At 36.9% G+C, this 12,781-nt stretch overlaps 2 protein-coding genes across 2 annotated transcripts in view; one reads left to right on the top strand and one right to left on the bottom strand.

The window, feature by feature from the left end:
• LOC145284874 (methyltransferase-like protein 25B) overlaps nt 1–12,781 on the bottom strand; it is a 78,242-nt gene that overhangs the window by 52,258 nt on the left and 13,203 nt on the right. The window lies entirely within an intron of this gene.
• LOC145284875 (acetyl-coenzyme A transporter 1-like) overlaps nt 7,038–12,781 on the top strand; it is a 91,978-nt gene continuing 86,234 nt past the window's right edge. Inside the window, exon 1 of the mRNA XM_080133897.1 lies at nt 7,038–7,239. The gene's annotated coding sequence lies outside the window, so the exon portion shown is untranslated. The remainder of the gene's footprint in view (nt 7,240–12,781) is intronic.

Below are 12,781 nucleotides of genomic sequence, written 5' to 3'. Positions count from 1 at the left end.
TTTAGATGCTGCACGACTAGTGCTAGCTGCTGTTGTAGTTGGTTCTGGTTCCTTAAAGATGCTTCACATTCGGGCTAATAACTCGTTCATTGTTAATCTGTCAATACGTGACAATGCTTGCAAAAGTCTACTGACATACCCAGGTAAGCCCACCAAAAAAGCACAGTTTAACATTTTGTAATTGACACGACCAAACGGTACCAATAACTTCTATAAATCAGCTGAGTAAACATCCATCGTTTCATTGGAATATAGTCACTGAGTAGTGAACTGTTGCCATGCAACACTAGGATCCATACCAAATGCTGTATATAAGCTCTGCTTAATTTCTTCCCAGTCAGGTTCGTCCCTGAGTTTCTGATACACTGCATAGGCTCCTTTGGTATACCCCAACCAAATGACTTGCTGGCTCCTTTATTTTGCACAATTTGCAAATACGCTCAACCTTCTCAACCCATTTGACAACAGACAACCCAGCAGTAAATCCATCAAATTCCGGTATTAAATGAATGTCGAATCTATCCATTTTTTTTAAGTCACTGCTTATCAAAGTCACTTGAAAATAAAATAAAAATGCTGATATAGTTTACAAAATGGAAAGGGAACAAAACAAAAAAAATGTCGTCTTTTTGCCTGAAAGTTTTTTTCCCCTTTCTTTCCTAATCTTACAATAAATCTTTGTGTATTTAATATTATCTTCCAGCGTTCATTCTCGTTCTAAGCTGTCCAACAAAAAACTCCACTCAACCCCCATGCTTTAGAATTCATCCTTTTAACAGTTACGAATTGTGTACATATGCAAATTAATGGCATACGTTGTTCACCAATGAGCGACCTACAAAATTATGCTTGTCTTTTCTTTTCTACATTTTCTGCTGTCATTTTACATGCTAAGCAAACACGAGGTCATTTGCGAGCGTGGTGATTTCTATTACATTATGATCAGAATATATTTTTTGTGTTTATTTTGAATTTTTAGGATATGATGATTTCTATTACATTTTTTATAAGGGCAAACAAATCTATGTAAGTTCTTTGCAGATGACAAAAATACCCAGAAATGTTCATTCGAAGTGTTTTTGGTAATTTCCGTAGATTTGTCTCTTCAGTAGCTAAGTCTTCTCCACCTAGCTCGGCAGAATTTCCTTTCTTGTTCACACTGAAAACAACTCTCCTTTTGTAATTTAGCTATACTTAGCCATGCAACATTACGACCTTCACTTGGTTAGCTTCTCCAAACTTGCTAATTTCCAGCTGTTTTAAAGTTCAGTTAAGATTGTTCTAATTTTTATGCCTTTATTGACAAAGACAAAGTTCACACGTCCACACCATCAGATGCTGAATCCTCAATTGATGAAAATATCGCAATCTTCAAAAACCAAGCAGGAACTTCACAAACAAATCAGCAAGTACAATTCAGTCACGTGACCCAACAATCACCATCATCAGAAACAGAACGAAAAGTAAAAAAGAAGAAGAAGAAATGAACAAAGATAGGAAGAATAATATTTCAACTTTTGTTTAATTTTTAAGTTGTTTTATGTTGTTAAGATTTCAAATTGAATCAGCGGCGTTTTGAATTTTCTTTAAATCAATTTTCACCCAAACAATGCACAGTGCACCTTTGAAGTAGGGGGCTACTATCGGGGACATAAGTCGAAAGGGCATTATGAAGGGAGATGAGTAGCAAGATGTTTGTTCACATTACATTTGAACTTCTGCATATCAGTACAGTTGGGAAAGCAGAATCCCGGTAGGAGTTCCAAAGACTTGCAGTTCTGGGGAAGAAACTATTGGAGTAAAAGGCTTTCTTACACCTAGGGATCTCTAAAGGGGTGGGACTTAGCTGCTTGTCGGAGGTGTTCACGTCGAGGGGGTACAAGTGCTTGTAGTTCGTCAAAGCATTCACCATGGAAGTACTTGTAGAATAGGCAGAGGGATGCAGCATTTCATCGGTGGGACAGAGGCTGAAACTTAGATGACAGTTCAGGACCTATCAGATTGACGACTCTCTTTTGAACCCTGTCCAGAAGTGAGAGACAAGTAACAGATGCACCAGCTCAAATGTGACAACAGTACTCCATACATGGGCGAATGGTGGCCTTATAGAGGTACAGGATACTTTCAGGCATAAATAGTTTTCTAGCACGGTAAAGAGAGCCCATCTTCTTTGCAGCAGCCGTGGCAATGCTCTCAATGTATCTATTCCAGTTCATGTTCCCTGAAAACGTTAGGCCGAAGAGTTTAAAGGAAGTACTTTCGGGTAATGTGTTCTTGACCATTGCTATTGGTGGTAGAGAAGATTTCTTGTAATTATTGAAGGAAAAAAGCTTAGTCTTGGCAGCATTGAATGTGACCATCAATTTTTGTCTCCATTCCACTACAGATTGGAGGTCATCCTCTAGTGTTTCTGCCATTTCCTTAGATATGTGTTCATTGGTTTTCCCCTCATGCCTGTTATAGATAGTAGTGTCATAATCAAATATACCCATCTCAGAAACAATTTGATCAGGGAGGTCATTTATGAATATCAGGAATAATAAAGGCCCAAGGATAGACTCCTGAGGTACTCCCGCATTTATATCATATTGTTTAAATGTACAACCGTTGAGGACAATTTGGATTTTTCTTACTTAAGAAGGATTTAATTACATTATGTATTCTTCCAGTGATACCATATGATCTAATTTTCCTTAGAAGACCATCGTGCCATACCCTGTCAAAAGCCTTAGCTATATCAAGGGCTATCGCTCTACCCTCCCCTGTTTTGTCCAGTGAACGGTATATATGTTCAGAGATTACAGTCAAGATATCTGCTGTGGAACGGGCTTACCTAAATCCATATTGTTTGTTGGTCAGGAGTTTAGCAGCTGTAAGGTGTTGGACTAGGGCTTGATTAATTAAGGACTCAAATATTTTGGTGAACAGTGGGAGAAGGCTAATGGGGCGATAATTTAATGGATAATTTAATGAATTCTTGAAGACTAGTACCACAGAAGCGGTTTTCCAGCAATTGGGAAAGCAAGATTCGTTAAGGCATTTATTGTAAAGTTTGGAAAGAACTGGAGCAACCTCAGCAGAGCATATTTTTAATAGCACAGCTGGGATGAGATCGGGTACACTTGCTTTTAAGATGTCTAGGTTTTTTATGATACCATGTTCATGAGAAGGGGTGATATTCAAATCGTCTAGTGTGATGTCCGTCCACAAAGGAAAGTTGGGGAAGGAGTGGTGTGCCAGGTCCAGTGTGGAGCTTGAGGAAAACTAACTGGCATGCAGGTTAGCCATGTCGGTTGCTGTGCAAGCAACCTCATCATTGTTTGATAGTGGAGGAATCATTGACTGCCCATTATTTACTACATTGTTGTAGATTTTCCAAATATCACGGGTTCCTAATTTCTGTGCTTCGATGCGTTTTCTGGTGGTTTCAGTATATTCTGTCTTAGCTGTCGATATTTCTCTCTTACAATTATTTCTAGCTTCTATATACTTCTGTCTATTGGAACTGGACTTTTGTCAGTTGAATCTGCAGTACACATGCTGCCATTAAGCAATGCAGCTGCACAAGCAGAAGTAAACCATTGGAGAGAGTGGGACTTACTATAGAATTTCCGTGTGGGAACATGTGCTTCAATTGCAGTTTTGAATTTGAACTATACAGTGGTCTGATGAGTTTCCTGATGGCTTTCCAGTCAGCCTTTTTGTAATACCTCATTATTTTGAGCAGTAGGTCTTCAGTTTTAGGACGAGAATTTAGGGCGATTTCTACAATTATCACAGCATGATCATCATTCCCGAGTGGGCTGTGGGCATTTGTTGTACAATCATCGGGAACTTTAGTCAGAAATAGATCTAGAAGTGAGGCATGTTGATCTTCCTGGTCTGGGAAACATGTCGGAAATGTAACCGTCTGTGATAGGGAAGGAGATATAGAGAAGCTATGTGTTGTGCTACCAGCTACGTCTGTGTAAGTAGAGAATCCAAGCCAGTTACTGTGGTGGACATTGAAGTCACCAAATACATGTACTTGTGTGCTAGTATCGATGGAGAGTGCTATATCTATGCTGTCAGAGACTTTGTTTATGAGGGTACAGTCCTGTGTTGAGGGAGAGTGGTAGAGAAAATACAAGTAGTTAATATTATGTCGCATGTTTAGCTTGAAACACATAAAGGCATGATCGTTTGATTCTAGTTTTGTTTCTCTAGTCAGGGGAAGAGTGTTACGAATAGACACCAAGCTTATGCATATGTCTGCCCGAGTCCTTACGGCAGAGTGGGAGATAACCAGGCATGTTAAAGTGATTAGAGGAAATGGAGGAGTGTAGGTTAGTTTCACTTAATGCTAAGATATCCGGGGTGTTTACTAAGAGAAATCATCTAAGTTAGTTCTAAGCCTGCGGATATTCGTAAATGCAAGCCTCAAGGGAGAAGGCAGGTTTGTTTTCTTTGAATTTGGTCCTGGTTTAAACGTAATGTTTGCTTGAGCTGTCATTTCATTTTATTTAATTTAAAAGTTTTAGTTAGGGTGAGTGAGGGGTGCTGGACAAGTGGTTGTGCAGAATATCAGACATGCAATACAAGTAGACCATCAGCTGTCCTCACCTACAGGATTGTGGTGTCAGGAAAGCCCACTGGGGATGGGTGCAGGGTCCCTTTCCATGCACGACATGGCACTACAAACATTCTGATATTATATAACTGTTGATGGAGCAGCCACTTTAAGCACTATCAAAGAGTTAGGACCCCTGTGCTATCAGTTGGAAACAGCAGCCAGGGACTGTCAATCCGGTACCCTCAACCCATTAGACAAAAGTCAGCCCAATTCAACTGTACCGGCATATATAGTACTGAAGCATCCCCACAGTGTCCAGTTTAGTCGGATGGGATGTGGCGGGAGTGGGGAAAAATGGCGTTCATTGCCCTAGTCAGGAAACAAGGTCAACCACTGGGTGATTCTGACGAGTCCCTGTGATAGCACCTCTACGCCTGGCTAATAGGCAAAGAAGGAGTATGAAAGCCGGTCGATAGACAGAGCCTATTTCTACCTTAAGCAGTTTAGGTTTGCAAACCGGTAATTTGAGTCACCAGCTCTAGGAAGGTTGTCATCTGGGACTGAAGAGACCTCCCTCCCCTAGGTTTAGCTTCAGAGTTTTCCTTCTCCTAGATGGATGACCTAGGAAGATTTACGGGTCCATCAGCACCGAGAGGGTTCGCCCCGCGCCTGGGTTCTAAACCAGGTATTTCTGCAACCCCACATGGGTAATTAATATTAATTGGTTATTTAGGTTATATATCTACTGAAAAATTACGCTCCTCAAAGTGATTAAAAAGGACATTACTATGCTTTCATTTTCATTGTTAATGGGAGAAGGGATAAGTAAAAATTCATGCAGTGGAAGCAACTAAATTTGCAACAGGGTTGGTTTGAGAGAGAGAGAGAGAGAGAGAGAGAGAGAGAGAGAGAGAGAGAGAGAGAGGAGTTAATGTATGGTTTAAATATAGTTTATGTTAGTTTAGGAATAGGATAACATGTTAAAGTATGATTTACTTAATATTAGGAATTAAAATTTGGTGCCTAAACTGAGTATTTAATACGACTGAAAGATAAAGATATATGCTCAATATAGATACAAGTAACAACATTTGATTTGGAGTTCAGTACAGGTATACCTGAAAAATATAAGTTATGACGTATTCTTTAAGCATAATCAAGTATAGATGGATGGATAAGTGGCATGTTTTCAATGGAATTTTAGGCATTAATTATGTTTGTTGTCTTCAGACTTCTAATGAAGGAAGATGGCTTCACCTTTCTGTTAAAATCCGGAAGTTTGTATTACAATGAGTATCGGTTCAGTTTATGCATTAATTATTGCAATACTATCTCTTATCAAAAGGAAAGAGAATACATCAGGTTTATAAGGCTCCATAGTCACCAGTAAAATCTTCTATATAAATACAACTGTAGATGTGTGTTTATCTGTGTGTAAATGTTTAACCAATAAACTCTTAAACTACTGGTCATAGTAATCATACACAAAGGATGGTTTATAATGAGTAAAATCTTTGTTTGGATGGATGAATAGCACAGACAGAAATATGTCAGCAAGTTGAAATGAACATTTTTCAATTCAACTTGCCGACATATTTTTACTTTTCTGTGCATGCCCAAATTCAATTAATTTCTCCAAGTCACTTAATATTAAGCCTTTCTTACCCAACTCTTGCTAGCTTCATTGGTAGCAGACGCAGCTGGAATGCTAAATGTTTTGGTTTCGATTCTAGCTTGTAGCACCCAGGTCATTTTTTAATTTTTTTAAATTACTACTATATATTAGGTACAATATAATATTCAATATAGAATTGGTTCTGTAATAATAAATAAGAAATCTGCACGAATTAAAATATATTTAAACATATTTTATGACACAACAAAGCTGGGCACACCCACTAGTATGTATTTAAAATTCGGTAAAACAAAAAAAGAGTCAGGTAAGTAGAAAAGTAACTTTTTATTTCCTTTGGTAACAGTTATTTATTGACTATTTGTTTTTTTTTTCACCCCATTTTTTTCTCAGTTAAAAATTTTAAATTCTACACAGTCGTCCAATATGATCATATTTTTTAAAAATTCACATTGTGGGTAATTGTTTTAGTTTTAAACGCGCTTTAGAGACATCTGGAACTCAAATTAAATTCTTGCTCAAGAGTGTGCCCCCTCCCCCACCGCACATCGGAATGTTAGACACAAGGTCAGTTTATAATTAAAACTCCAGCTTCATATCCTCCCCTACCCCACTAAAAAGGCATGATCAAATATTCTCTTGGGATGGCACGTCAGGAGATAGGCCATAAACCAGCCCTTCAAAATAATGAAGGAATGCGTGATAGGACGGCTTCCTACTGACTATAAGAGATGTTATGTTTTGATCTGGGCGTGAAGTCAACTATTCGAGAAAATCCGTGGCTTTCGTACAGATCTCGGGTAAACTGTCCAAAATGAATTGAATCTGGAAGTCAGACTTATCTCCCCTTTTAATGATGCCATCTTTAGAGAAAGAAGGTGATATTATTTATTTATCACGCCTTTTTCCACCCGGCGTTCCAGAATATTTTCTACTGTTATGGTTTTTGCTTCGTCTATTTTAAGAATTGATATTTGTTGTTAATATTCTCTATAATATTCAAAATGGAATTCGGATCGTTAAATTGTTCATGAGATCAGCTTGTATTTTATGGGTAGGTAATTGTTTTTTTTTTTTTTTTTAAATTTTTAAATTATACTTTTTCATTTATTAGCTGTGTGTGGATCAACAAAATACCCTTGTTTATTTACCTCCCCACGAGGGCAAAGTTATATGAAAGATCGTTTTTTAATGTTGGGAAAAGTCCAGCTTTAAAACAGGGGCACTCGGGAGGGAGGAAAAAAACAAAACAGAACAAAAGCATTACCTCGGTCTAGAAGGATGGTCTTTTTTAATCGAGGACAGAACCGAAGATCAAGAAATGCAGTGCACTTCAAACGATAAGATTAATTATTTAGTCTTATTTTCTTTTTAATATAACGACTGATTAAGTTCGTATGTCACATTTTGTTTTAAAGTAATAAAGAAAAAAAAAAAAAAAATAAACGATAAAAAAAACCCCTAAAAACTCTAAGTTGCAAGCCGACTCCGGTAGAAATTTTGGTGTTTATATACCCCCCCCCTCACACTCATCCCTACTGGCTGTATTAACTCGGTAAAATCCGGTAATTAGCTGCAACAGTCGAAAAGCGACCGCATTAAAATTAAACTCCGGGCTCTGAAAATAAATAAATAATTTGGTGGTTTATGCACTATGCAGTGCACAGTGCACTTATGTTACAGTGCTATTTAAAAAATTTCTTTTCAGGTTAAATTCGAATTTTACGATATCATTTTATTATCAAATTGTTAGGTGAAAGTACAGAATAGTTACGAAATTCCCCCTCTCCCCATATTAAGAATGGCTTTCTAATATTATTTTAGCAGGATAACATAAGTGCGTAAGTACCAATATTTTTTTCGGATTTCCGAACCAATATGTGCAGCCTGAGCCATGGAAGTCCATCCATCTGTATAAGCACTAACTTTAAAATACTGTGTAACCCAAATATAAGAGACTTCTTATCCGCACTCCAACTCTCTTATATGTGGGGTGTACACTGTACATTAACACAGGCTCTAATTTGGGACCAGAAAACAATTTGTCATATCCGTTTTTCTTATATTCGGGTGTCTTATATCCGGGTTACACGTGTCTGTCTCTCGTCCACATGTACTTTTAGATAATCATATAAACGATTTTTTTGGGGTGCTAGTGCACTTACTGATCCGCGCTATTTTTTACATCGTATTTCCAAGTTTAATTAAAGTTTTATAATGTTTTTTTTTTTTTATTCAATTGTAAGGTATAGAATAGGTACAAAACACCCTCCCCTCCCTATGTTAAGAATGGCGTTTTTAAATAATAACGTTATTATTTCAGCACGGATCAATAAGTACACTAGTATCTTTTTTTTTTTTTTTTTTTTTTGGTAAAAGTTGAACAAGCTGCCGGTGTTCTTTCTGGGTCGTTTATCGCATAGACATGATAAAACACTGTTCTAAAAACAGTGTTTTATTAAAACACGGCTTCAACTAAGTAAAGATAACCATTGAACTTCTCCCGACAGAAGCGGAACGGTATACCAATCAAATGAGTGCTTGTACAAAGAAAGGCGACAGATCAAACAAGGGAAATAAATCGTGAAACAAGGCAAATTTTCGGCGATAAACTGTAGAAGTACCCAATTTTTTTTCTTATATGAAAGACTGAAGTATAGTGTTACAAAACACCCTCTCCTCTCAAAAGAATGGCTTTCTAAATAATAACATTATCTAGGTATCTCCAACGCGCGCCACAGTTTACCCCCCCCTCTATATGTAACACGATGTAATTGTAATTTAATTTAATATTATCATTCTAACTTTTTGCCATTTAATAGAAAAAAGCTTTGGTGCTAGTGCACTCGGTGATCTGCGTTATTTTTTTTTAAATCGTATTTCCAAGTTTAAAGTTTTATGTTTTTTTTTATTCAATTGTCAGGTTGAAGCATAGAATAGGTACAAAACACCCTCCCCTCCCCATGTTAAGAATGGCTTTTAAAATAATGTTATTATTTACGACCGGATCAGTCACTCTCTGCACTAGTACCAAAGCTTCAAATAAACTGCTAATATATTTTTAAATTTTTTACAGCATACAAAAATAATGAAAATGCGAAACAAAAATCGTGTTTACATTATCGACGCTTTAAAACAACGTTCCTATGTAGTGACGTTTTTTTAAGCCGTTCAAACACCCATGTTTTAAAAATCTAATAAAAATCAAATAACATATTTTCCTGAAATTTTCGATATTCAATCATTATTAAATAAACTTAGATATTAAAAGTAGGGTTCGTTAAATATATTAGTGGAAATATATTTTTTTAGGTGTTCTCTCCCCCCCCCATATTTCATGGTCCGAAAACTAAGCAAAATAAATGTAGGTTGATAAAAGTTTCAACATTTTTTAAAGGTGAAAAGATCAAATAATTAAAAAGTAGTATTTTTATATATATATATAAAATCCTGTTATTTCACTTACCTCAAAGTTGTAAATAAAATTGGACATTAATTCAATATTATGTTAATAAAACAAAACAAAAAAAAAAAACAATTTCTGGATAATTTTTTTCTCGGTAATGTAATTATTTGAATTACAACAACAAAAAAAAAACAATTCTAAAAAATACTTATTTTTAAAAAGCTTTAAATGATATTAAATTCAAATATTACACGATATGGAGAGTAGATAATGCAGTGGATGTGTTATCGGCAGCTCCAGTAACTCTCCCTTCTCATTTTTTGTCCCTCAGACCTCATGCAAATGAGTGATTTTTCTGACAAAGGGTGAAGAAAAAGCTGCTTTAAAGGTCGGTAGTACTTGGTGCACAGTAGTTTGAGATGTCGGAAATTTTTCTGTCTCTATGTCTATCCTTGTGGCCATGTCACTAGTAAGGGTGCTGGAGGTAAACGTTTCATCTGGGCTGACATTATCCGCCTGATAGTCAGGGACCCGAACCTTGGATTAACCACTAAGGAGGCTGTCCTATCAGCAGGCGCAAAGTACTGGGACTGCTGTATTGCCATTTGGTGAATGGACTCTGGACCATGCAGTAGTCTTTGGTGGGGCCTCTCGATGCCATACTAGTGGGTAATTGTTACGGCTTTACCTTTTCATGTGCTACAAAAAAAAAAAAAAAAAAAAAATTTCCCGTCTTTTTCTCTTACTTTCCCTCTCTATCCTGCTTCAACCAAGTATGCGGACCTGTTCCACAAATCCCAAAACCTCAACATGAAATATCTCGAGATAAAAAACTTGAATAAACCTAGAACCCCATCTTCCAACGTAGACCCCTACTATCATGTCTCCTTCTTCAACATCAGGGGTCTACATTTCAACCTTCCAGAGGTTGAAACACAATTACAGGAGACAAAACCGGACATATTCTTTCTAAGCGAAACTGGAATAGGGCCGACCACTTCCCTAGATGAGTTCATAATTAGAGGATACTCTAACTTAACATCTAAATCTGACCCCCCAAGATCGCCATGGGCATGGAATATGTGCCTACATTAAAGATGGCTTCACATATGGCAGGGATATCTCTAAGCGCTACCAAAGAATTAGGGCTCCTGTACTACCAGTCAGAAACAGCAGCCAGGAACTGTCAATCCGGTAACCCCAACCAATCAGACGAAGATCGACGCAATCTAATTGCCCTGCCATATGTGGCACTCAAGCACTCCTAAGTGCCCAGTTTAGAGGGGTGGTATATGTTGGGAGTGGGGAAAATGGCATTCATTGTCCTAGTCAAGAAACAAGATCTACCACTGAGTGTTTCTGTCGAATCTCTGTGATAGTACCTCTGCGCCTGGCTAATAGACAAAGGAGTATGGAAGCCGGGCGATAGACAGAGCCTATCTACTCTTTAAGCAGTTTAGGTTTGCAAACCGGTAATTTGATTGAGTCACCAGCTCTAGGAAGGTTGTCATCCAAGACTAGAGAGGCCTCCCTCCTCTTAGGTTTAGTTTCAGAGTTTTCCTTTTAGACGGATAATCTGGGAAGATCTACTGGGTTCATCAGCACCAAGAGGGTTTGCTCCGCGCCTAGTTTCTAATCCAGGTTTCTGTGACCCTGCGTGGGTAGTTAATGTTACTGGGTTAGTTTGTAAAGGTTATATACCCACTGAATAGTTACACTCCTCAAAGTGATTTAGGGACATTGCTATTTCTTTGTTACTGGAAGAGGGGGTGAGTAAAGTTCATGCAGTGGAAGCAACTATATTTGCAAGCAGGCTTGTTAGAAAGGAGTTCATATGTGGTTTAATTTTTTTTTTTCCTTTAGATTTTTAATTTTTTTTATATATATTTATATTTTAGCTTAGGAATAGGATAACGTTACAGTATGACTAGGTATTAGGAATTAAACTAAAAATTTTTGTGTTCAGACTCTGTATATTTTAGATGACAGAAGGGTTAAGATGTAAGTGCGATTGAGTACAGGTATAACTGGAGGTAAATTATGAGTTATGGCGTATTCTGTATGTATAATTAAATATGGGCAAATTTTCAGTAGATGTGAATAAATAGAAGTAGGTATTAAGTATGTTTCCACTTCCAATAAAGGAAGATGATTTCAGCTTTCACTTAAGAGTCAGGGAGTATTTTGCATAACAAAGAGTATCTGTTCAGTGTTGTATTAATCGTTGCAAAACTATCTAAGGAAGAGACATATTGTTATGTACTGTAGATCGCTTTAAATCTGAGTACAGACTATGGCTAGTAAGTACCTAACTGGAAAGAATGAACTCTAATGCATATCTTAGAGGTAGAAATATATACATGTTTAGTGATGACTTTCTAAGCAGTCAGCATGCGAAGGTTAAGGGCAGGGAGCTAAAGACCCACTACAAAGGCATGTGTAATGTAGGAGTTTTAGTGGCAGCTTTGGGAGTAGAGCCAATTGTTAGTTTTCAAGAGAGGGGATATTAACTTACAGAATACAGTAGAGCTACATTAGGATTTAGAATTTCAAGTAAAGTTTAGTTAAAAAAGTAAAGGACTAGTTGTTAAAACTGGAAAAGAAAAGGACAAGATATTCTAGTAAAAAATATAATAAATTTATAACTTAAAATATTGCAGCATTAAGAATTTTATTTTTTTAATTCAATTTATAACATTATATAATCAATTCATAATGCTGCAATATTTTATAAATTTATTATATTTTTACTAGAATATCTTGTCCTTTTTTTTTTTTTTTTTTTCTTTACAACGGCATCACCACTTATCAAGGCCAAGAGGCCACTCGAGGATAAGGGTTAAAGAGTGTACAGTAGACAATTGGATAATAAAGTAATCATTAGTAATGGAAATTTGGTAAATTTGTTAACTTATATGGAACGGCTCCTCAAAAACTTGTTTACGTTAAACTTGAAAACAACCATATTGCAATCAGCTGGTAAGCAGGAAAACAGAAGACAATTCCACAGGCGTGCAGTTCTAAGAAAGAAGCTTTGTTCATGGAATCTACGATTAGGTTTAGGCACAGATAAAGAGTGAAGGAAATTATGTATATTGGTTTTCTGCTAGACGGGTGTTTCTTGTGAAACTTTGGCAAGAGGGACCAAAGATTGGAGCTCAATCGAGCACTTACCATGAAAATAACGATA

Source organism: Euprymna scolopes, chromosome 9, assembly GCF_053919585.1.
Source record: "Euprymna scolopes isolate OS-2025 chromosome 9, ASM5391958v1, whole genome shotgun sequence".
Classification (NCBI taxonomy): domain Eukaryota; kingdom Metazoa; phylum Mollusca; class Cephalopoda; order Sepiida; family Sepiolidae; genus Euprymna; species Euprymna scolopes.
This window is presented reverse-complemented; position numbering and strand designations above follow the sequence as displayed.